Consider the following 25,177-nt stretch of genomic DNA (forward strand, 5'->3'; position numbering starts at 1 on the left):
GGGATCCGAGCCAGCAGCTGACCATCTAGCTGAAGGGCAGATTGCAGAATTCAAAGAAGCTTTCCCACTATTTGACAGGAACGGGGATGGAACTATACTATACTAAGAAAGGAATTGGGAAGTGTCATGAGATGGTCTCTTGGGTGGAATCCCACAGAAGTCGAGTTACAGGATGCGATTAAGGGAGTAGCTGCTGGTGGTAACGGCAAAATTGACTTCCCTGAATTTCTGACAATGATGGCAAGAAAAAGGAAACACAGACGTAGGGCACGATGTAACATGTGGGGCATGTTGCATCAGAAAGGAGGAAAAACCGAACTTGCTGCCCACTTCTGGGTGGGTCCTGGGGCCACCTGTGGCTAAGAAAGCGCCTGGGGATCATCCAGAAGGCGCTGCCTGGGTTGTGAGGAAAAACCAGATGACCTCTAGGATAGGCTCAGAACCCTTCCGCCCTCTGGACAGCTGGGGGGGGGGTCCTCCCGTTATGGCCTGCGAGATGGGTGTACACCTGAACTCTCCCCACCCTGCTGACCTTTATCCTGATTGGCTCCCGTGCCTTGTATTAGCTGTGTGTTTTCTCAATAAACTGAGATCCTGCTTTGACTGGTCTCCCTGGCTTGTCTGATTGTCCTCCCGTGGGGGAGGGCTGGGTGGGGGAGGGGGGCGGTCAGTCGGCCCTTCCTTTCTTGGTTCCTCATGGTCGGGGCGTGCTCTCCCAATCTCTCCCGCAGGTCAGGAGGGAAGCGGGTGGGGTGGGGTGGGGCTAAAGACCCCGACATCTGGCGCCCAACGTGGGGCATTAAGAAGTCTGTTCACCCAAAGTGAGAGTATCGCCAAGCCAAGCCAAGCGAGTTTCGAGGTAGGGGTCTCCCCGAAAAGATGGGGCAATCTCACACTAAGTATGAGACCAGTATTGGGAAGCCATTGGTGAGGAGCGACTTTGGTCACAACGAGTCAGTCCTCTCACTGCCCAGGAGGAGAAAGGCTTAAAGCATCACGCGGTCAATGGCCTCCTAGACCCTTTTGATGCCTGGCCTGGTCCTCTGGGTCCCGCACCAAGTGCTCCTGTCCTGGAACACTCGGTAGACAAGTCGGGAAGGGGAGCGGCCTATGCCATATTGTCACCCCTCCTCCCAAGGAAATTCTCCACCCTCTTGTGAGAACCTGGAAAAGCTCGTTAAGCTGCCTTCTTGCAGTGATGACTCACCCCCATTGTGTGTAGATTTCTTGGTAAATGCTAACCCTGGGGGCAATAGACTGGCCTTAGGATATTCCTAAGAGGCCCAAGATTTTGAAGAACTCAAAAAGGCCATTTCCAAGGATGGACCTAATTTGGCCTAGGCCGAAACCACCCTCTGGGGTCTAGCCCACTAACAGTGTCCCACCCAAGACTGGAAAAACTTAACCAAGACTGTCCATTTTGGTCCCCTGTACATAAAATCATGTGCCTTTTTTAATTAGGAGTCCCACACTCAGGCTTTGAAGAATCAGGCTTTTAATCTCCTGGTTCCTGTAACTTATGGGATGCTGTCGGTTTTCAGTGATCAATTTTCCACAGGCTTCATGCAGGCTGCTATCCCTGCCTTCTACCTGGAGCAGGTAAGGGCTTTGGGGCTGGCAGCATGGAAAAAGTTGGAGGAAGGCCCCTCAGAGTCCCTGGTTGCAGGAATTACTCAGAGGGCTACTGAGGATCTTGCCATCTTCATGGAGAGGGTGGAAAAGTGCCTCCAAAGATCGGATGTCCCACAGGGACATCCCTGAGGCCAGACTAAAGGTCAGACTCCACCTGAGATTCCTTGTGGGTTGAACAGTGGCGGCTTCCCCTATTAGGCCTTCCCTGAGCCCTTGGAATAGTCCTATATTTGTCATACAAAAAGCCACTGGGAAAAGGAGAATGTTAGTGAACCTAAGAAAGATTAATGAGCAGATGATACCCTCCATCCCTCGGGATTTGACTCTCATTGTGATTGATATCAATGATTGCTTCTTTTCTATCCCCCTTGATCCCCAGGACTGCAAGTTTGCCTTCTCTGTTCCCTGGGTTAACTTCCAGGGGCCAGACCAAAGATATGAGTGTGAGGTGTTTTTTGTCTTAGGCCTTGCTGGCCATCTGGGGAATCTTTCCTGCCCCCACCCCGTTCCTCCCGGCCCCTCCACTCGTCCATCCTCTCCGCCTTACCTTATCGCTGTCTCCACTCCCTGGAGTTGAGTTTTTTGCATAGTGAGAGATAGGGGCTTAATTTCATTTTGTTGCATATGGGTTTCCAGGTTTGCCAGCATCAATTTTTAAGGAGGCTATCTTTTCTTCAATATATGTTTTTGGCACCTATGTCTAATATAAAATAACTGTAATTACGTGGGGTTTTCTCTGTATTAAAATAATTTAACCAGTGTACTACTAACAATTTGATTAGTGCAATCTTTTTTGCTACTAAAGTGATGCTAAAATACATTTTAGCTCTAATCAGAGATGATTTTACAATAAAGCTAATGAATCTCAAACATAAGAGTCCCTCACTTGCACTGAATTTCAAAATCAAGTCTGTAATCCAGGTTAATGGAAACCCTAGCTCCTTAAAATTTCATGGCCTTCAATTGATACTCCTGGCAGAATACATATCTTTATGTTTTTAATATTAGTTATTCAGGTGCCTGTCCTGCCTTCCTCCCAGAGTTATAAACACCTTGAAAACAGCATGTGAGGCTTCTGTTCCATATTCTACCCAGTGCCAAGCAAAGCGGCTTTCATATAGCAGACATTCAAATATTTGTTGAATTTATTTTTGATATGATGAATATATAATCAAAATCAGTTATTGCATATATAAATAAACCACTTCTATATCCCCTTAAGTACAATTTGAATTTGGATTCTACCCATAAGATACCATCACTGACAACTTTGCAGGTTTAATGATTGTTCATTAAATCCTGTAAAAATAGTACACTAACTAGCCTAAGTAATAGTATACTATAATAGTAATAGTATACTAGACTAAGGTCAAAGTCCTACAAATTTTACCTATTTACTCTCTTCCCATCTTCACCAGTTAATATTAAGCCACTGATATTACAATATATATATAACCTTGCAAAGAAACTGAATTCACAAATATTAAACATTTTATTGAAGCCTAAATACATGCTGGCTATGGCTTTCTCATTATCTTTAATAAGAGATCTATTACTCTGTCAAATTTCACTCATCAGACATAGTTGGATCCTTCCAAAAGCAGTATGAGGTACTAGAAAAATCTTCAACTTGTGTGCAGTGTTTGCCAGTTAATTCAGAAGAACTCAGGTTAAGGTGGCCAGAATGCATAGGTGTTAAATTAAATGAGATACATAATTTTTCATTTAAACAATACAAAGTTTAGCAGTGTTATCATCAGTAATAAATTAGGCATCATTTTTCCTTGAGGTAAATAAAATCCTGTTAAGAGCTTATGTAGGGGATCCCAGAACTCCTAATAAGTACTCTGAAATGCATCACCTGGTACATCTGTTAAAAATAGTTCCCAAGTCCCATTCTTACAGTGATTTCTCCAGATCCTGCAACTAAAAAATGATTCCTGTAACATAGCTTTGGCATCACCTGGGAAAATGTCAAACTCAGTTTCTCCTCAGCCCTACTGAATTAGAATATGCATATTGAACAACATCCCTAAGAGAATCATATGCACAATCAAGTTGGAGACTACACTAAACTATGTCCTTTTTCCTTCCATCTCATTTCAGTTTGTGTCCTTGATTCTGTGCCTTTGTGTCTGCTTTGTCAAATTTCACTTATCAGATTAATTTAATCATTTTTCCTCTAATTACCTCCTTTTGGCTTATATTTTTGCTGTGCACTGTACTTGAAATATACAAAGGCCTGAGTCAAAGTTGCTACCACTGTGGAGTTTATGTTGTCTTCCTGAAAAACAAGACAACTAGTAAAATCAACCGATGAAATGAAATAGGTAATGATTGGAATAAGTTAAAAAAGAAAGAAAATAAGAATGAGGCAGATATTATTAGCATCCTTATTTCTAAGCATTTCCAGTGAGGGAATCTTGCTGTGTACTAGAGGTACAGAGGTTGAAGTAGACTGGCCAAGGGCCATTGCTTGGAAGCAGGAAAAGATCCCTAATTGTGAGTTTGTTTCTAGATACCACTCTTACCCTATGAAGGAAAAAACACATGTAGGAAATACTGGTGTCCTCAGTGGTGCAGCAGGCCTTTATAGGAAATATCCATCTCGTAGCACTCCTGAAGACAAGCATGAAAATTCCCCATTTACAGATGAGAAAACCAAGGTTCAGAAATTATATGCCCAGATCTGCCAGAGGTCAGACTTGAGCTGAAATCTTTCTGACTCTCTGCTTTTTCTCTACAACCTAGAATAATTACTGACTTTGTCTGATACAGAGAGCACACCCTAATATGATAAAGTCATTTTTAAAGTTTCATCCTGGCCACAGTTACACAGGAATGTAGAAAGTTCACAGAACAGTGAGAATGTCAATTTATTTCCCTGCTAAAATTTTTAAAGAAGTAAAATAAAAAACAACTAATCCAACACAAAGTCAGCAGTCAGATGTCTAGACTCAGAGGAACTCAGCAAAGTAGGCCTTTCTGAATTAAGTGTACCTTTAATTGGTGTTTGGGTTGAATGTCCTTTTGCAACAAACCGATCCACAATTGCTGCCATGAACACAGAGTTCATTTTCCAACTGAGTGGACAGAATTGGGTGAGGTTGTAAAGTTTGGTTGTTCCATTTTCCATGTTGCTTGCATTGTGTGAAGTTAATGGGTCAGAAGTAATCTATGTGGACAGGCCAAAATATTTCCAGCAACAAAGTCCAGAAATATTTTGGATGGCCAAAGCAAACACAACCTGGGATGAGTTTAAATCATGAGTTGCCTTTCTCTCCAATTTTCTCACCCCAGTATTCAGGCATAAAAGTGCTACCCTTAGCACCAATCACATGTTTTAATTGTGTTTTGACACACACTGAGTGGATTGTGAGCCCATGCAAAATAATAATTTAATGATATTCAACAACTCTTCCCTTTGCCCCACATTTCTCATTTTTTTCTGGATAATGAACTAATAATATTGAAAGTCATGTTTTACTTCAATAATCTATAGCTAAGATCTATTGAATATTTATTTTATTGGGCGGATCACTTCATATAATTATACTAATTAATTCTCAAATACTCCATTTTAGAAAGAAAGAATGAAGCATCAAAAAATTGAGTTATTTCATCAAAATTTCATCAGGAAGTAGGAGAGTTAAAATTTTTTTTTACATCTTTCTTTTTTATTTTTATTTTTATTTTTTATTGGTTATTCAAAACATTACAAAGATTGCAGAATCACATCGGTTACACATCCACATTTTTACATAATGCCATAATAGTAACTGTTGTATTCTGCTACCTTTCCTATCCTCTACTATCCCCCCCTCTCCTCCCCTCCCATCTTCTCTCTCTACCCCATCTACTGTAATTCATTTCTCTCCTTATTTTTTTCCCATTCCCCTCACAACCTCTTATATGTAATTTTGTATAACAATGAGGGTCTCCTTCCATTTCCATGCAATTTCCCTTTTCTCTCCCTTTCCCTCCCACCTCATGACTCTATTTAATGTTAATCTTTTCCTCCTGCTCTTCCTCCCTGATCTGTTCTTGGTTGCTCTCATTATATCAAAGAAGACACTTGACATTTGTTTTTTAGGGATTGGCTAGCTTCACTTAGCATAATCTGCTCTAATGCCATCCATTTCCCTGCAAATTCCATGATTTTGTCAATTTTTAGTGCTGCGTAGTACTCCATTGTGTATAAATGCCACATTTTTCTATCCATTCATCTATTGAGGGGCATAGGGGTTGGTTCCACAGTCTAGCTATTGTGAATTGTGCTGCTATGAACATCAATGTGGCAGTATACCTGTAATACGATCTTTTAAGGACTTCAGGGAATAGTCCGAGAAGGGCAATAGCTGGGTCAAATGGTGGTTCCATTCCCAGCTTTCCCAGGAATCTCCAAACTGCTTTCCATATTGGCCGCACCAATTGGCAGTCCCACCAGAAATGTACAAGAGTACCCTTTTCCCCACATCCCTGCCAGCACTTGTTGTTGTTTGACTTCATAGTGGCTGCCAATCTTACTGGAGTGAGATGGTATCTTAGGGTGGTTTTGATTTGCATTTCTCTGACTGCTAGAGATGGTGAGCATTTTTTCATGTACTTGTTGATTGATTGTATATCCTCCTCTGAGAAGTGTCTGTTCAGGTCTTTGGCCCATTGTTGATTGGGTTATTTGTTTTCTTATTGTTTAATTTTTTGAGTTCTTTGTATACTCTGGATATTAGGGCTCTATCTGAAGTGTGAGGAGTAAAAATTTGTTCCCATGATGTGGGCTCCCTATTTACCTCTCTTACTGTTTTTCTTGCTGAGAAAAAACTTTTTAGTTTAAGTAAGTCCCATTTGTTGATTCTAGTTATTAACTCTTGTGCTATGGGTGTCCTATTAAGGAATTTGGAGCCCGACCCCACAATATGTAGATCGGAGCCAACCTTTTCTTCTATCAGACGCAGAGTCTCTGATTTGATATCAAGGTCCTTGATTCATTTTGAGTTAACTTTTGTGCATGGCGAGAGAAGGGGATTCAGTTTCATTTTGTTGCATATGGATTTCCAGTTTTCCCAGCACCATTTGTTGAAGATGCTATCCTTCCTCCATTGCATGCTTTTAGCCCCTTTATCGAATATAAGATAGCTGTAATTTTGTGGATTGGTCTCTGTGTCCTCTATTCTGTACCATTGGTCCACCTGCCTGTTTTGGTACCAGTACCATGCTGTTTTTGTTACTATTGCTTTGTAGTACAGTTTGAACTCTGGTATCACTATACCTCCAGATTCATACTTCCTGCTTAGAATTGCTTTTGCTATTCTGGGTCTTTTATTTTTCCATATGAATTTCATGATTGCTTTATCTATTTCTACAAGAAATGCTGTTGGGATTTTGATTGGCATTGCATTAAACCTATAGAGAACTTTTGGTAATATCACCGTTTTGATGATGTTAGTTCTGCCTATCCATGAACAGGGTATATTTTTCCATCTTCTAAGATCTTCTTCTATTTCTCTCTTTAGGGTTCTGTAGTTTTCATTGAATAAATCTTTCACCTCTTTTGTTAGGTTGATTCCCAAGTATTTTATTTTTTTTGAGGATACTGGGAATGGGGTGGTTTTCCTCATTTCCATTTCAGAAGTTTTGTTGCTGATATACAGGAATGCCTTTGATTTATGCATGTTGATTTTATATCCTGCCACTTTGGTGAATTCATTTATTAGTTCTAGTAGTTTCTTTGTAGACCCTTTTGGGTCTTCTAGGTATAAAATCATATCATCCACAAATAGTGATAATTTAAGTTCTTCTTTTCCTATCTTAATGCCTTTAATTTCTTTTGTCTGTCTAATTGCTCTGGCCAGTATTTCGAGAACTATATTGAATAGAAGTGATTAGAGAGGGCATCCCTGTCTTGTTCCAGATTTTAGAAGGAATGCCTTCAGTTTTTTTCCATTTAGAATGATGGTAGCCTGAGGCTTAGCATAGATAGCTTTTACAATGTTGAGGTAAGTTCCTGTTATCCCTAGTTTTTCTAATGTTTTGAACATAAAGGGATGCTGTACTTTGTCGAATGCTTTTTCTGCGTCTATCAAGATGATCATATGGTTCTTATCTTTAAGTCTATTGATGTGGTGAATAACGTTTATTGATTTCCGTATATTGAACCAGCCTTGCATCCCAGGAATGAATCCTACTTGATCATGGTGCACGATCTTTTTGATATGTTTTTGTATACAATTTGCCAGAATTTTATTGAGGGTTTTTGCATCTAAATTCATTAGGGATATTGGTCTGTAGTTTTCTTTCTTTGAGGTGTCTTTATCTGGTTTGGGAATCAGGGTGATATTGGCCTCATAGAATGAATTTGGAAGTTCTCCCTCTTTTTCTATCTCCTGAAATAGATTGTGGAGTATTGGTATTAGTTCTTCTTTAAAGTTCTTGTAAAACTCTGCTGTACATCCATCCGGTCCTGGGCTTTTCTTGGTTGGTAGTCTTTTGATGGCTTCTTCTATTTCCTCACTTGATATTGGTCTGTTTAGGTTGTCTATATCTTCCTGACTCAATCTGGGTAGTTCATATGTCTTAAGGAATTTATTGATGCCTTCACTATCTTCTATTTTGTTAGAGTATAGGGTTTCAAAATAATTTCTAATTATCTTCTGTATTTCTGAATTGTCTGTTGTGATATTGGCTTTTTCATCCCATAAGCTAGTAATTTGGGTTCTCTCTCTTTTTCTCTTTGTTAGCATGGCTAGTGGTCTATCAATCTTATTTATTTTTTCAAAGAACCAACTTTTAGTTTTGTCAATTTTTTCGATTGTTTCTTTTGTTTCGATTTCATTGATTTCAGCTCTAATTTTAATTATTTCTTGCCTTCTACTGTATTTGCTGCTGATTTGTTCTTCTTTTTCTAAGGCTTTGAAGTGTAGTGTGAGGTCATTTATTTGTTGGCTTTTCTTTCTTTTAAGGAATGAACTCCATGAAATGAATTTTCCTCTTAGTACTGCTTTCATAGTGTCCCAGAGATTTCGATATGTTGTGACTGAGTTTTCGTTTACCTCTAAGAATTTTTTAATTTCCTCTTTGATGTCTTCTGTAACCCTTTGTTCATTCAGTAGCATATTGTTTAATCTCCATGTGAGGTAGGATTTTTCCTTTCTCATTTTATTATTGATTTCCAATTTCATTCCATTATGATCAGATAAAATGCATGGTAGAATCTCAACTCCTTTGTCATTGCTAAGATTTGCCCTGTGACATAATATATGGTCTATTTTTGAGAAGGATCCATGTGCTGCTGAGAAGAAAGTGTATCTGCTTGATGTTGGGTGGTATATTCTGTATATATCAATTAAGTCTAAATTATTAATTGTATTATTGAGCTCTATGGTTTCTTTATTCAACTTTTGTTTGGAAGATCTCTCCATTGGTGAGAGAGGTGTGTTAAAATCTCCCATGATTATTGTGTTGTGGTCTATTAGACTCTTGAACTTGAGAAGAGTTTGTTTGATGAACGTAGCTGCACCATTGTTTGGGGCATATATATTAATGATCGTCAAGTCTTGTTGGTGTATGGTTCCCTTGAGCAGTATGTAGTGTCCTTGTTTATCCCTTTTGATTAACTTTGGCTTGAGGTCTATTTTATTTGATACAAGTATGGACACCCCTGCTTGCTTCTGGGGTCCGTATGAGTGATATGATTTTTCCCAACCTTTCACCTTCAGTCTGTGTATGTCTTTTCCTATCAAATGAGTCTCCTGTAGGCAGCATATTGTTGGATCTTTTTTTTAATCCATTCTACTAGCCTATGTCTTTTGATTGGTGCATTTAAGCCATTAACATTTAGGGTTACTATTGAGATATGGTTTGTATTTCCAGCCATATTGGTTATGTACGATACTTAACATGATTTGTTTTTCCTCTATGCTTAGTTTTACCTTTACTGTACTACCTCCCGCTGTTGGTTTTCATTGTTATTTTTCATTTCCTCTTCCTGTAATGTTTTGCCAAGGATGTTTTGAAGAGCTGGTTTTCTAGCTGCAAATTCTTTTAACTTTTGTTTATCGTGGAAGATTTTTATTTCATCTTCAATCCTGAAGCTTAATTTCTCTGGATACATGATTCTTGGTTGGAACCCTTTTTCTTTCAGCATTTGAAATATGTTGTTCCAGGATCTTCTAGCTTTCAGAGTCTGTGTTGAAAGATCAGCAGTTATCCTGATCGGTTTACCCCTAAATGTAATCTGCTTCCTCTCTCTTGTGGCTTTTAAGATTCTCTCCTTATTCTGTATGTTGGGCGTATTCATTATTATGTGTCTTGGTGTGGATATCTTATGATTTTGTACATTAGGTGTCCTGTAGGCTTCTAGTATTTGGATTTCTTTTTCATTCTTTAAGTCTGGGAAGTTTTCTAGTACTATTTCATTGAATAGATTGCTCATTCCCTTGGTTTGGACCTCTGTACCCTCTTGTATCCCAATAACTCTTAGGTTTGGTTTCTTGATGTTATCCCATAATTCTTGTATGTTCATGATTTCTTAACATTCTCGCTGAGCTGTCTATGTTCTTTTCAAGTTGAAAAACTGTCTTCGTTGTCTGAAGTTCTGTCTTTTAAGTGTTCTACTCTGCTGGTAATACTTTCATTTGAGTTTTTAATTTGGTTTATTGTTTCCTGCATTTCCAGGATTTCTGTTTGTTTGTTTTTTATATCCTCTATCTCCCTATAGAGTTGATCTTTTGCTTCCTGGATTTGTTTATGTAATTCATTGTCAAAGTGATTTTTCATTGTCTGAATTTGATGTATAATGTCTTCCTTGAGACTCCAGATCATCTGAAGCATGTATATCCTGAACTCTTTGTCTGACATTCCATCGGCTGCAGATATTACCTCATCTAATGTTGAATTGACCTGTATTGTTTGTGGTCCTTTCTTTCCTTGTCTTTTCATACTGATCATGATTCTTTCTAGCTTTGTGAAACCATTGTGCTAATGTTTTTCCCCTTATATATTTGTATTGTTCTTGTATAGCTCCAAAATCCCTCTTTTTGGGAGAAAGACAATGTTAACAGATCCCAATATCAACAGTACATTATCTAAGCACAAGTTTTCATTATTAATACATTTATAGTTAGATTCTAAGACTATAGATATTGGTTTTAATTATTACTTAAGAATATATTCATTAGTTTCATAAAAGGCATACCATATCTGGTGGCATATAGAAAACTTAATTTCAGGCAAAGGATGTTATACTTAGAGGGAAAGGAGTGAGGGTATGAGGTTAAACTAACTTAGCACCTTTGGAGAACTCTAACCACTAGACTGGTAATTTATGGAAGAATGTATAGACTCAACCTCCTATCTATTTAGATAGTTACCCTATGTATAGATAGCAAAAGTTAGGAGGTTGAAAGTGGGATAGAGAAAATATGAATTAAAAAAAGAAAAAAAATAACAAGGAAGAAAAGAGAAATAATAGATGGAAAAGGGAAGTAAGATAGAAATAAAGAAAAAAAATGGGGGGGAGGTGGGGTATATGCAATTCCTCTATATTATATTACTTTGGTAATTCAGTTGTTCATGCACAGTTCTTGGTTTCACATATGCTGAAGTTGTGGAAGAGAGAGAAGAAAAGAGAAAGAAAGAGAAAAAAAAGTCTCTCAGAGCACTGTTTTCCTTGCTTCCAATAGGTGGCGTTGTCTATTCCTAGCTTGAGCCTCTGTATTCAGGGTGGTGGGTATAGCCAGTGTGAAAGGAAATGAGCTTCCACCTGTATCTTCCCTACTCTAGTCTCTGAGGTAGAAACCAGGTGCCTATATAGTTGTTGTTGTGCGTTGATAGCTACAACCCCAAAAAGCTTGTGGGAAATATTTTGAGTTATCGCAGCTAAGGGTGGGGGAGTTGGAAACCGGGTACCTGGATCAGCCGCAGAACCGTGCTGGTAGCCACACCCTCTTTGATGGGTTTTAAGGGTTGATGGGCTTCCTCCGGACTAGCACTCAGGGCAGGGCCGGGCTTCCTCCTTCGGCCTGGGTGGGCGCCTGGCGCGTCTTCTTCTTCCCAAGAGTTAAAATTTAAATGAGCAACCTACAAAGAGTGTCTTTTCTACCCACATTAATGAAGATTTTCATATTGAACACTTTGAGCGTCTACTTCAGCACCATCTTTGTTTCCTCTATAAAACTTTATCACACTTATATTGGTCATTTTCTTTTATTTTTTGTCAGTTTTGTTTATTGGAATGGAAGTTTCCAAAGAGCAGGTTTTATGACTTATGTTTATAATTGCATTCTCAGCAAATATCATACCAATCAGTGTTTCTAGTATGAAAAAAAAGAATTTAAATGAGTAAGAAGTCAAGCTTGAGAATCCAAGTCTAAGAGTCATTGCAACTTCCTACCAAGTACTGAACATAAGTACCAGCTACATCATCCCAGTGTGATCCAGTGCCAACCTCCCATTTGAAACCTAGAACCCAGCCAGTTCTAAGATTGGAATCCAAGTTTTAGGGTTGCTAACACCATTCTTCCAAAATGAATCTTTGCCAGCTCTGCTCAGGTCACTTCTTCTGAAAGGGTCGGACTAAAGACTTTCACAAGTCTCATATTTATTCATTCATAGCCTTCTATCCCATACCTCACAATTATGTAGATAAGCGCTTTTGATTCTCTGGTGATCCACAGGAAACTTGCTCTGAGCTTCCTGCTCACAGAGAATTTTAAGCCTACCAAGTACATTAGCTCTCTAGAAGCTCATATATCACAAAGAACTGGTAGTGCCACCATCCTGGAATGAAAGAACCACAGTGTTTTTCTTTTTCTTTCTTTTTTTTTTTTTACCACTGGAAGGAAGTTAATGGTGAAAGGATACCTATGATCACCCAGGTGGTGATGAGCAACAAGGAAACAGAGGCCAACAACTCCTGACACCGTTTTTTTGTTTTGTTTTTTTTTTTACTAAAGCCAGAATGAACTTGGCTGTACATCAAGACATTGTCCCAAGCTGTGTTTCTTTCTGTGCTTATTTTAGTGGAAAAAAATATAAGGAAGAGATTGATGAACACTATGTAAAGATCAGAGAACTATGGAAAAAGAAGAAAAAGGGAGAGACAAGCACAACCACCACCTCTCCATTGGTATGAAATGAGGAAGTAAAACATCTTTGTCTACTCCTGGAAACCAGTTTTCCACACTGTAAAAAAAAATTTTCCTCATGCAGCCACTTTTATCCTGTAACTGCTATATACCTAGCCCAGGAATAAATCATGCACAGTGAGCCCTCCCACCCAGCCTTCTCTTTGCTAGGCCCAACTCTGTTCCAGCTCATCAAATTGAGTTTTATTAAGCAGCTCTTTACCAACAAATTTATTTAGTAATCTCATTATCCATATTAGTATATATGGATAGATTTGTTCTGAAATGATTGATATTCCAAGTCATAATTGTTCAAATTCAAATAATATTGAAGTGAATATTTTTAGTTGCCCAAGATATTTTTTTTATAGTAACCTGGTTTATTGTTTTGTTTTGTTTCATTTTGTTTGTGAATGTTGGTTCCTATAACATATCTCTGGGGATAATAATTCTTGGCAAGTTTACCTTTCTAATTTGTGGCTTCTGATTTGTCTTTGCTCAAATGTTATTGATCTTAATTATTTATTCACTTCATAACACCTCATCTCTTTTTGGTTACAGTCAAGTTTCTAATGTGAGTTATATGGCAGCCTACCTCAGGGCAGGGAGGGAGGCAGGGATGGGGTATGAAGAGAAGATGTCTGAGTACCAGTGGAGCTTGGTTCTCTGGATGCTGGGGTTCCTCACTCTCTAATCATTGCCTACCCAGGCCAAGTCCCCACTTTTCTAGTGCCATATTCCTCTTGGTGAGGCTTTAGAGAGCAGTTGCACAGCTTTGTCACTTAAAATTAATTTCCCACATCCATAAATCAATACCAATGATTTCTAGACCTCCTTTCAGTTTGAATATTTTTTGATTAAAACAACTAAATTACTCAGGGTTCTCTAGAGAAACATAACCAACAGAGGATGTGTTTGTATTTACACATGTGTATGTAGTGTGTATGTATGTTGTGTGTGTGTGTGTGTCTGTGTGTGTAGCAGCTCATTGTAATCCTAAAAAATTTTGTCACAGTGTTTATCAACGTCACTTTAAAAATGTGAAAACTGATGCCCCAAGACATCTGTTTAACAGAAATCTTCCAAGGGTTCTCAGTGAGGAAACAGCAAAAGTCTGCACTCTTTGCCCCAACATTTTCCTAGTGCAAGATTACTTTGTACAAAATATTCAACCTCATTATCTCATCTTCCTCTTCTTTAAAACAGAGGAAATTGCAACTTAACAAGTCCCTAAGTAACTTGGTGAGACCCTGTCTCAAAATAAAATAAAATTGGGCTAGGGGTATGGCTTAGTGGTTAAGCACTCCTGGGTTCAATCCCTGGTAGGAGAGGAAGGAAGGAAGGGAGGGAGGGAGAGAGGGAGGGAGGGAGAAAGGAAGGAAGGGAGGGAGGGAGGGAGGGAAGGAGGGAGGGAAAGAAATTGTTCTTCCCTAATTGCTTCCTGGAATTTCTTTCTTGATTTTCACAATTCCTGTGATCCTCACAGCACATTCACCTGGTTTGCCCCACAGGGGCACCGTTCACCAAACCATGCAGATGAGCTTAGACCTTGTGATAGGAAACGCTCCAGTTTTCAGAGAAGTGTGTCTTGAGATCACACAGGATTATGGTTTTCATTTCTGTTTGCTGGGATAATGGAAGAAATTCAAGACTCTTTTAAAAACTGGTTAATATAAAATTAACATAGGTAAATGTTTACCACAAATCTGGCATTGGGCTAAGCTCTTCCCATGCCTTCTCTACTGGAAGTCTCAGATACTTAAAATATAGGTGTTACCAAGAGAGGGGTCAAGGTAGGATTTCAGTCCAAGCCACTGGAATGAAAACCTGTGCTTTCCAATATTATCCTTTACCAACTCCTAGGACTGATATGGTTGTTAGGACCTGATGAAGTTATTATGGAACTTCAAGGCACATATGAAAGGTAAAACTCCACTTTATATAAACCATAATGAACATAAATTAAGAATTAGGTTCCTCAAGCAGTAGCTTTAGTTTTGTTCAAAAGGTTAATAATATTGTCTTCACAAAAGTCTTGCCATTAATTTTAGCTTTCATTTTTTTCACTTAAAATGTATAAGTGCATTTAATTAACATTTTGTTATTCTACCTTTGATATTCCTAAACACCAAGCTATTCTAGTATTTATTAAGAAAATCAGAAAAAAATACCCTTTATATTTCATTGACAAATGTTTTTTTACTTGGATATAGAAAGTCTGGATTTAATAAATTATTCTTGGTTTGAATTCAGGCAGTGATGAAGGCCAGATGTAGTTTTCATTGGAAAAAAAATGAAAGATGCTGCCTAACTTGCCATATCTAACTTCCCAGAATATTTGTTATCCTGAAGAATTCAAACATCAGATGGAAAAGTGTTGCATTTGTGTGAGGGAGGAGAAAAAGATGATAATTATTTGACAATCTTGTATAATGTTTCATATCATATTTTTACTGTCCTTTGTGTATTTAGATAGGTTTAGATATGTGAGGATTGCCCAGAAATGCATGTGTACATGGTCATGCATCAATTTACAATAGGGATACATTCTGAGAAATGCTTCATTAGGTGATTTCGTTATTTTGCAAATATCTTGACCCAAGCCTCCAAGGTAGAGCCTTCTGCACCCTGGGGCTACATGGCAGGGCCTATCGCCCTAGGCAACAAACCCACCATGTTGTTATACTAAATTGCAACACAATGGTAAGTATTCTGTATCTAAACATAGAAAAAACACAGTAAAAAATGGTGCACCTGTGGAGATCACTGACCATGAGTGGAGCTTGCAGGTCTGGACGTTACCCTAGGAGAGCAGTGAAGGCCTGGGACATTACTATGCCACTCCTGCAGACTTTATAAATATGGTCTACACTAAATTTATATAGGTCTACCTTAACCTACCATAACTTTCTTACTTGATGAACTTTTTAAAACTTTATGACTCTTTGATAACATTTATCTTAAAACACAAACACACCATATGGCAATGTTGTCTTTCTTTAAATCCTTATTTTATAAGCTTTTTTTTTATTTAAAAAAAAAGGTTTTTTGCTTTTTTTTCATTTTAAACATTTTTCTTAAAAAACTAAGGCAAATATATACACATCACCCTCGACCTATTCAGGGTCAGGATCATCAATACCTTCTACCTGCTCATCTTGTCCCACTAGAAGGTCTTCAGGATGCTATAGTTTGTAGCTGGAATGTTCCTCAAATGTCCCCCAAAGGTGTTGAAGGCTTGGCCCCCAGCCTATGGTGGCATTAGGAGATGGTAGAACCCATAGAAGGTGGGGCCTAATGGGAAGTAATTAGGTCATGGTGGGGGGGGCGTGACTTCAAAGGAGGTATTGGACCCGTGACCCCTTTCTCACTCTTTGCTTCCCAGACACGATAAGTGAACAGGCCTTCTCTGCCACCCACTCCCACTGTGATGTACTATTCTACCTCAGGCCCAAATGACCATGGACTAAAATCACTGAAAGTTGGGGTCCAAATGAACCTGTTTCTTTAGTACGATGGTTAGCTCAAGATTTTGTCATGGAGATGGAAAGCTGATTAACATGAGGGGCGATCAGGTGTATGGAGCTGTCAACTCCGATGATAATGATGCTTTCCTCTGTACTACCTCCTGGAGGACCCATCTGAGACTGTTTTACACTTAACTTTTCTCAATAAGTAGAAGGAGTACACTCTGAAATAATAATAAAATAGATAGTACAGTAAATACATCAGCAAATTACATAGTCATGTATTACCATCATCAAGAATCATGTGCTGTGCATGATTGTATGTGCTGTGTTTTTTTATGGCTGGCAGTGAAGTTTATTCACATCGGCATCACCTCAAGCATTTAATACATCACACTACAATGTTACAACAGCTATGACTTCACTAGGCGGCAGGAATTTTTCAGCTTCCTTATGATTTCACAGGGCCACTGTCATACATGCAGTTTGTCACTGACCAAAACGTGGCTCCATGCTGCATGACTATGTATTTCAACTGTCTTTTATCTGGAGTGTCTTGAAAAAAACGTATTTTTTCTTCAAAGTTTAATAAAACTAATACAAACAAATAGGTGATAACATGATTATTAAAAGGAAGAATATGCGATAACTCCTTCTCAATAAATTCTCTAAAAGCTAGTGGAGATTTTCCTGTGGGAATAATTTTCTCTACAAGAAACAGAATAGAGCACAGCACAGTTAAAGTCTCAACAATCTACCTTTTCTAATATTACTAGAGGAAAACACCAAATTTTTGGTAACTATATTTTCTAAAATTGCTTTTACAAAAATCAGTGTTTGCTTTGGGTTTGTTGAGCTAAATAATATTGTTTTTTTTTAAAAAAAAAAAAAAAAAAAAAAAAAAAAAACAGGACAAGCAGGGTGTGGTGGTGTACGCCTGTAATCCCAGCAGCTCAGGAGGCTGAGACAAGAGGATCAACAATTCAAAGCCAGCCTCAGCAACAGGGAGGTGCTAAGCAACTCAGTGAGACCCTGTCTGTAAATAAAATGCAAAATAGGGCTGGGGATGTGGCTCAGTGGTTGAATAACCCTCAGTTCAATCCTGGTACCCCCACCTCCCTCCCCCACAAAAACGAAAAAAAAAAAAGGACAATATTTAAAATTCAAAATTTGAACATATTCATTAAATATAGGAGTGAGTATGAAAAGGAATAAGGATTCAGAGGTGAGAGATTTATAATTCAGATTTAAAGGACAGGGCCAGTGTAATATCTCCCTTGCTGCCATGGCTTTTAGATACAGCCTGGACTTTGCATAAGCTCTCAAATTCTCATTTACTCCTACAATTATATAACATTAAACTGATATTCAATGTGCAAGGAAAAACATGTAATTGGGCGTATGTGGGGGGGTGAAGAGTGGGGGGTGTGTTTAATCAACTCAACACTAGATGGCTCTAGTTACAAAACCAATGCATTTTTGAAAGCCTAAAACCCTGGACTCTTGTCATTCTGAAAACAGATGGATTCTAACCCACTCATTCAAATTCTGCTATCTTCCAAAATCTTGCAGGCATTCAGAGTAGTATGGAGCATTTATGTTTGTAATGTTATGAATTGCCAAAAGAGCAGGCATAAATCCTAGAAGTCCTTACGGATAAAAACAAGAAATTGTACTGGCATAGCCTTGAAGGATGTATATTTAATTTGCTCTGTAAATATTCCACTTTATACTTGTATAGTACTCTATTATTTTTTAGTTACTTTCACATATATAAATTCATTTTATCCTCTCTGTAATCAAAGAGGGAGGTAAGGGAGGTAGATGTTTTCCTCATTCCAGGGCACTGAGACACAGGCAAAGGTAGAGGCTTACTCAAGGTTACACAGTTCCTAAGTGGCAATGTTGGGATTTGAACCCCAAGGTCCTGACTCCTGAGTCAGTGTTATTTTCTACACAACAAGCATGGAAAGGAACTGGGCTTTTGCCCTCCATTGTATTTCTGAAATAACACTTTTCATCCTTTAGCACGCACCCCTCTATTTAATTACATATTTCCACCTACCTAACAAAGTTCAAAAACTAAATGTTGAATTCCTAGAAAAATTAAAACCAATGAAGAAATATTTTATTGAGGTGGGAGAAAAAGAATGACCAACTTCATATCCTTAGTAATCTTTGGTTTGGGAATTATATTTATGGTCTCTGTTTGGCATCCTGTACTTCTCCTTCATAGTATGTATCACAACTATTCTGAGTTCATCATGAAAGTATTTGCTTCATGTACCCTCTATCTGCTCAGTTAACCACTGAATCACTAAAGACTACTGCAGTATTTGGCAAGCTTTTAAAATTGTGATCAATGATAAAAAAAATAAAATTACAATATAACAACTATACACAGACACACAGGTACTTGAAAAAAATCTCATGAACAATGCTTGCCTTTTCTAGGTGCAATTCACTTGGTATTTTCTATTCTATTTTTAATACATTGGATATAACCTACTTTATTGATTATACAGCTTACCAATAGACTCAACACTCATTTTAAATAATTATCCACCTAACAAAACTTTTTGTAGAGAGTAGTTCTTCAGTAGTTGTTTAGAGAATAAACAAATACCAGGCACTAACTGGGTTTATTTTTACAAAGTTAAAAAAAAAAGACTTGGGCTGAGGACACGGCTCAATGATAGAAGATTTGCCTGATATGCATGAGTTACTGGGTTCAATTCCCAGTGCTGCAAAACAAAAAACAAAACAAAAAATCTTGCCATCCTAAGTATACTGAACTCCCTGTTTCTTGTCCCAGGAACACAGACTTTCACCTACATAGCCCTGAGTGTCATCAGCTGGCCAGGCTTGTGAGATGAACTGGGTTTAAAGGAGCTGGCTGTATCAATAACTAAGAAAACATCGAAGAAACCATGCAGCGGTGCCCCTAAGGGTCAGCTCCACACTGGGCAGTTCTGTAAAGAGCAAGAGAGCAAGCACACCTGAAACCCCCCTATTTATTGGGGAGAATACATTTGATGGAGTATTCCACCCAAAGAAGGCAAGGGGTAGGGTTTTGAAGGGTGGAGTCTTGCTTGGTGATGTCTTGTGATCAGCAGACTGAGTGACATCTTGGCAAGTCACACCCATCTCAAGTGCTGTGTGGGATCACAGGCAGAGAGAGAGGAAAGGCACATGTGTGTCCGCACAGCCCAATCAGAAGACAACGCCACACCAGGCCCCTCATATGCTCAAATGTGCGTGGTTGGAGACACCTGAGAAAAAGAAAGGCTGATCTATCACTTTCCACCTTATTTCCAACCACCACATCCCTGTTGCTGTAAAAAAAAATGCTTTAGAAAATCAACAGCTATAACCTAACAATGCCATCAAATTCATTATGATCATAGGCTCCTATGAGCAATGCATGAATTGCGTTTTCCACATGACTGTAGTCCTGCCCCATTGACAGTCAGAACTTACAAATAAGGAACTGTTGTTATATTTTTGTATCGAGTTTTTATGCGCTAAATTTTTACATCCCCAGTAAAATTCATATTTTGAATCTCTAACCCTCATTGCAAAATGTTAGATGAGTTCATGAGTGGGGGACCCTGGTTAGGACTATTCCCATTATTGAAAAATGAGACTCAGGATTTCTTTTCCTGCCTGCATGCACCTAGGCAGGCCATATGAGGATACACCCAAGAATGTGGCCCTACTGGTAATTTTGGACTTCTAGCCTCCAGAACTATGAGAAACAGATGTCTGAAGTTGAGTCCACCAGTGTGTGGTATTCATTTATAGCAACCTGAACTGAGACACTAATTAAAACTAATAGCCCTGACTGAAAACCGTTCAAATTAGATTTCTCAGCTTAATGAAGTAAAAATGATACACATTCAGTAGAAACTGTACTTCAAATTTTCAATCTTGATCTTTTCCTGGGCTAATGATTTGCCATAGCATACTCTCTTGTAATGCTGGCAGTGGTAGTAAGCTACAGCTCCCAGTCAGCCATGCAGTCAGAAGGGGACAAACCACCACTCCACACTGCATCATGTCACTAGTCTATGATGTTTTGTAGGTTAAGTATATTAAATACAAAATCAACTTAAGGTATTTTCAACTGATAGTGGGTTTATTGGGAAGTAACCCAGTGTAAGTCAAGGATCCTCTGTAGAGCTCACTATTTTACCTGTTACATTTTGCTGTTTCTATCAGAAACCTAAAAGTCCCAACTTTCCTTTTTTTTCCCCTCTCCACTTATCACTATCCAGGCAACCAACCAATAAAGCAATTAAGGAAACCCTCCCAGGAATGTCACTCTTGACATATGAATCTGTCAGACCAAACTCAAAATAATTCCCCATTCATTTGGGAATCATTCAAACCTAGGCTGAACTTTCCCTGGAAAAAACAATAAGATTGCTTGGCGAAGAGATCTACTCTGAGGAAGTAGAAGGATATGACTCTCACATAACTGGCTGGATGGGACATGAATGCTTCCCTACCTCTCACTCCAAGAACACAATTATAAGGCAAAACAATTAAAGGGTGCTTTTGTTAGGCCCTGATACGCATTGCATTGGGAAAATATCAAGTAAATAAAAAAAAGTCTTTCTCATATTTGAGAACTGAAAACTGTGGGCAGAACTAGCATTCTTTTATCTCTACTTTGTGTAATCATAGATATGCTTAACTAGTACATCTTCCTCTGTCTATATTATAGAAGAATTGCTGATTCTGTATTTTTCTATAAACAAAATGTTCTCTTAAGAGTTTGTTCCTAGAAAATTAAACTCCAAGTGAGATGATCTTCTAATTCTACTTTTGGAGCCCGTGGTTCACAACTCTTAAACCAATATTTATTCAAAATTAGGAAGGTTTCAGTTTTTCTTCTTCTTCTTATTTTTTCTTTTAAGTGGCCTTTTACCTTTCAAGATTTCCTCTACAGACTGAAGCCTTTACTAGAGAATTTAGTAGGTAGAGTATATCTTTAAAAATTCCATTTCTCTACTCCTTAAGAAACACAGTTACCACTGAGATTTCACCAATGAACAATAGCATCACCCATAACCCCAGTGTGCAGTTGATTGTTATGCTTTCTCAGAGATGGAGCCCTCTCAAAATCTGAATGAGCAGCGTGCATAAAAGGAAGAACATTTTCCTCAACCCCATCTGGCCTTTACCTGTCCACCTGGTTATGTAAATGCTTTGTGTATTTTCAGTTTGTAAGCCAACATCTATCCACATACTTGACCTAAAACACTGCACTTCACTCATGTAATACAGTGATAGAAAAACCATAAAACAAAGGAATATTCTCCTAAATTGCCTTAGCCTTAATATCACTTTGGCACAGTAAAAAAAAAAAAAAAAAAAAAAAAAAAAAAAACAAGGAAACTCAGATGAAGTAAAGCTTAGTTACCCAAATTGCAGTGAGTTCTACTTTTTAAATATTTAAGTCAATAAAATCCCTTCAAAGACTGTTTACCCCAATGTTTTTTAATGCAAAAAACATTTCAGTTTTGCAAACAAGAAAGAAGAGTAGTTTTGTAGATTCCGTTTGGGTTGTAGTGACCCAATTATCTGGTCAAAGGGCTGCATGGATGCAAGAGACAGGGCTAGTTAAAGTTTAACTCCCAGGAATTGTAAACCAAACCTAAAGCCACTGAACCTTTGGAGTTTGATATGACGATTAGAACATAACCGGAGTGACACGTTGAATTCGCCATAATCAAGGAACCTTTTCCAGGTGGGGATCTCTGAAATTACTCAGGTATGGTCCACTCGTTTTGTTTTCTCTATTTCAATTTGGAAACTGTGCATTATGGTACTAGTGAGGATGCATGAAAACAGCTTTTACTCTCTTCTATTCCTAAACCTAATCTATGCTGCTATGTTTTGCTCCTTGATCTAAAACAAAAGTAGCTCAGGACTGTGGGGTCAAGAATGTGAGAACGCTCTGAGAAGTTTATTTAGCTCTAGCCAGACATCATGGAGAGCTGTGGTGGACTTCCTGTCCTGGTCCAAGGACCCTGGAAACACAAATGTAATTAACAGGAAAAATAATAGTAACATCCCTGGCAGATTCGGAGTTCTCTGTACAGGTCATAATTCCTATCATATTTTAGACTTAATGCCTTCAATTATCTCATTCACTACCACTACTATAAAAAAAGAAAACCTTGTGGTGAATTCTTGCTATTTCCTCTGCCATTACCCTGCTAACCAAAAGAATGCCCTAAACTATTTGCTTTTGATTCTAGCAAAAAAGAAAACAAAAACAGTTATGGAAAATTACTGACATTTGTGTGTTAAAACTCAACCTTGGAGTGGCTAATTATTAGATAGTTGCCACAGTTTGGACAACTGTACTGTGGTGGATATATTTTTATGTTATCATTTTGTTCACCCCCGAAAAAGATGATTCATGTTCTTTCTTCAGAACATGATGTGCTCTGAAGAAAGAAACCCATCAGGGCATTTAACAGGATTATTCCATTCCTACCAGAAATCTCCTCAACTCTTTAATCGGAACACTTTTGTTTTATGATTACCCAAGTTAAGTTCCAAAATAGTTAAATAGACAAGTTTCTTTATTAAAAGAATTCTCAGATGAACACTGTGTATCTTTGAGAATATGAAGAATGCAATATTATATGTATATTATACTTTGCAAAATATACACTCTTAAGTCCTACTCCATTTGTAACTTAGGATCATCAAAAGTGTGTTGCATTGGCCTGAAGCATTCTTTATAATATGATGGAAGCCCAGTGGCAAGATAGATCTGCAAAAAGAAGTGAAATCACTTACTTGTCAAAGTAGTAAGACTTTCTCCAGTTAAATACAGAGCAATAAACAAATGACTTACAGGGGTCATTCTTAAGGATGTTTTCTGGAATAACATTGATACTACCCATTTTAGACATTTTGTACATTTCACTGCTCCAATTTATTATTTATCAAGTGTAAGGGAAGTGAAAGGGTAGTTGGCAAGAAAAAGAAATAAGTTGTTTATGACACAATAGATCTAAAAATCACTGACTACTTTGTCATTTCCAGCAGGGCGAATACCAAGTTAGTTTTGCAGTACTTCAAATATCAACATATCCTACACTGTACTGAATGGTTAATAAGTGTAGCACAAAAAAGCAACTCCATAGTCAAATAAGTTGAGGATATGGTGTTAAAGTGTCCTTCTTACTATTTGATATGAGTCTTTTGAGTAATAACATTGATTAAACACCATATTGGTTAAATGCAGTTCCAAGCACTCTCCATACATTTATCTCATGTTATTCTCAGAACAACCAGATGAGGTAGACACTATCATGACAAAACTGAGGTACAATTTACCTAAGGCTCACTGTCACCACTTAGCAAGTGACGGCTCCCCCAGCCAGGTGGTCTTACTCCAGAACACTGATAGGGAGCCATTTACATAAGTGCAGGGGATTTGCTATGTGTGTAAATAGGTCCATTCATTGTGCATAATCAAGAGAGTAGGAAGTGTTTCGTTTCCTAAGTTGGACAACAGAGTATCTTCTTCCAGGAATATTTATTGATGCTTCTCAGAACTGCTATTCCTTGGAACAGAGATTAAGGAAGAATAAGTCATTTTTATAGCTCATGCCTGGCATTCATAGCAGCCAGAATCAATTGAAATCATCACTTTTGAAGTTATGGCAGTCAAACATGTCTAAGGTCCTTACATTCTCCATTTTCAATCAGCTATGCCTGGCTGAGAAGCTTTTCATAAAGAACACTAGACTTTTCTCCAGACAAAGCTGGTCAGAATGCTAGTTCCCAAATTCTCTTAGGCCTATAAATTTGTGCATATTATTTGACTTTCTTGAGTCTCAGATTCCTCAAATGTGGAATGGGTATAAAATCTACTCCACAGAATTTTGTGACAATGAAATAAAATGATAAAGCAAAATAGTTAAGCACAGTCCCTGGAGCTTAGGAATTCAGTAAAACTCTCTTCCCTTTCTATTTCCCTATTTTTACCAATCTCCAGAATAACTTTCTAAAACTTATCATTGGTTTTACTAATGTTTGAACTTACCCAATAGTTCTTTTTTGTCAAAACAATTCTATTAAAATATAAAACTATGTAAATGATGAAGTTTTGAATGATTACAGATCCTATTCCATTTATTCAGATAAACAACCTTAATTTTTTTTAATATTAGCACACACAGTGTATATTTTTATTCCAGAGAATGTTGCTCAAAACTCCCAAAGCCCAGCATACTTTTTGCTCAAACCCACAGGACACTCTGGTAAAAGTGTATACTCATTTCATCACATAGTCAGTTGATGTTAAAATTCTGTCTTAGTAGCTATCTTTTAAAATACTGTCATTTCAGGGCTGGAGTTGTAACTCAGTGGTAGAGCACTTGCCTAGCAAGAGTGAGGCACTGGCTTTGATCCTCAGAACCCCATAAAAATAATAATAAATAAATAAAATAAAGATTTTTAAAAAATACTATCATCTCTTAGAAAGCAGGGTAGTACTTTGGGTACTATTGCACAATGGCTTTCATTACCTTATGTGTCTCTAAATGACTCAATAAGTTCAAACAAGACAGTATCGATCGACAGAGGATAAACACCATTTTATCTTATTCATGGAAACAGTAACCAGGCTCCTGTAAAGTGCAGTTCTAACAGTCCAAACTCCCCCAGGAAAAGTGGCTGGAAAAGGAGCCCCATTCTCACTGTGACAGCCTTGTATTAGAAATCTAATTCCATCTGCTACTCAGCCTGAAACTATGAATCTAGGCAGTTATTATTAACAAATATTTACTACCAATTGGATCAGGAAAGTTAGTTTATAATTTTATGCCATCAAACTCATTCCAACCAGTTTATCAGCCTTAAACACAATTTAGAATTTTTACCGTAATAAACTAAAATTTTGCATTGCATGTGTTTGGTTAATGC

General features: G+C 37.9%; 1 protein-coding gene across 1 annotated transcript in view; it reads left to right on the forward strand.

Annotated features, from left to right (window-relative positions):
• The window catches only part of A1CF (APOBEC1 complementation factor), a gene marked incomplete at its 3' end in the record, with an annotated part of 115,661 nt that overhangs the window by 23,595 nt on the left and 66,889 nt on the right, over window positions 1-25,177 (forward strand). The window lies entirely within an intron of this gene.

The sequence above is a fragment of the Spermophilus citellus genome (genome assembly GCF_964194105.1).
Source record: "Spermophilus citellus genome assembly, chromosome: 15".
Lineage (NCBI taxonomy): Eukaryota > Metazoa > Chordata > Mammalia > Rodentia > Sciuridae > Spermophilus > Spermophilus citellus.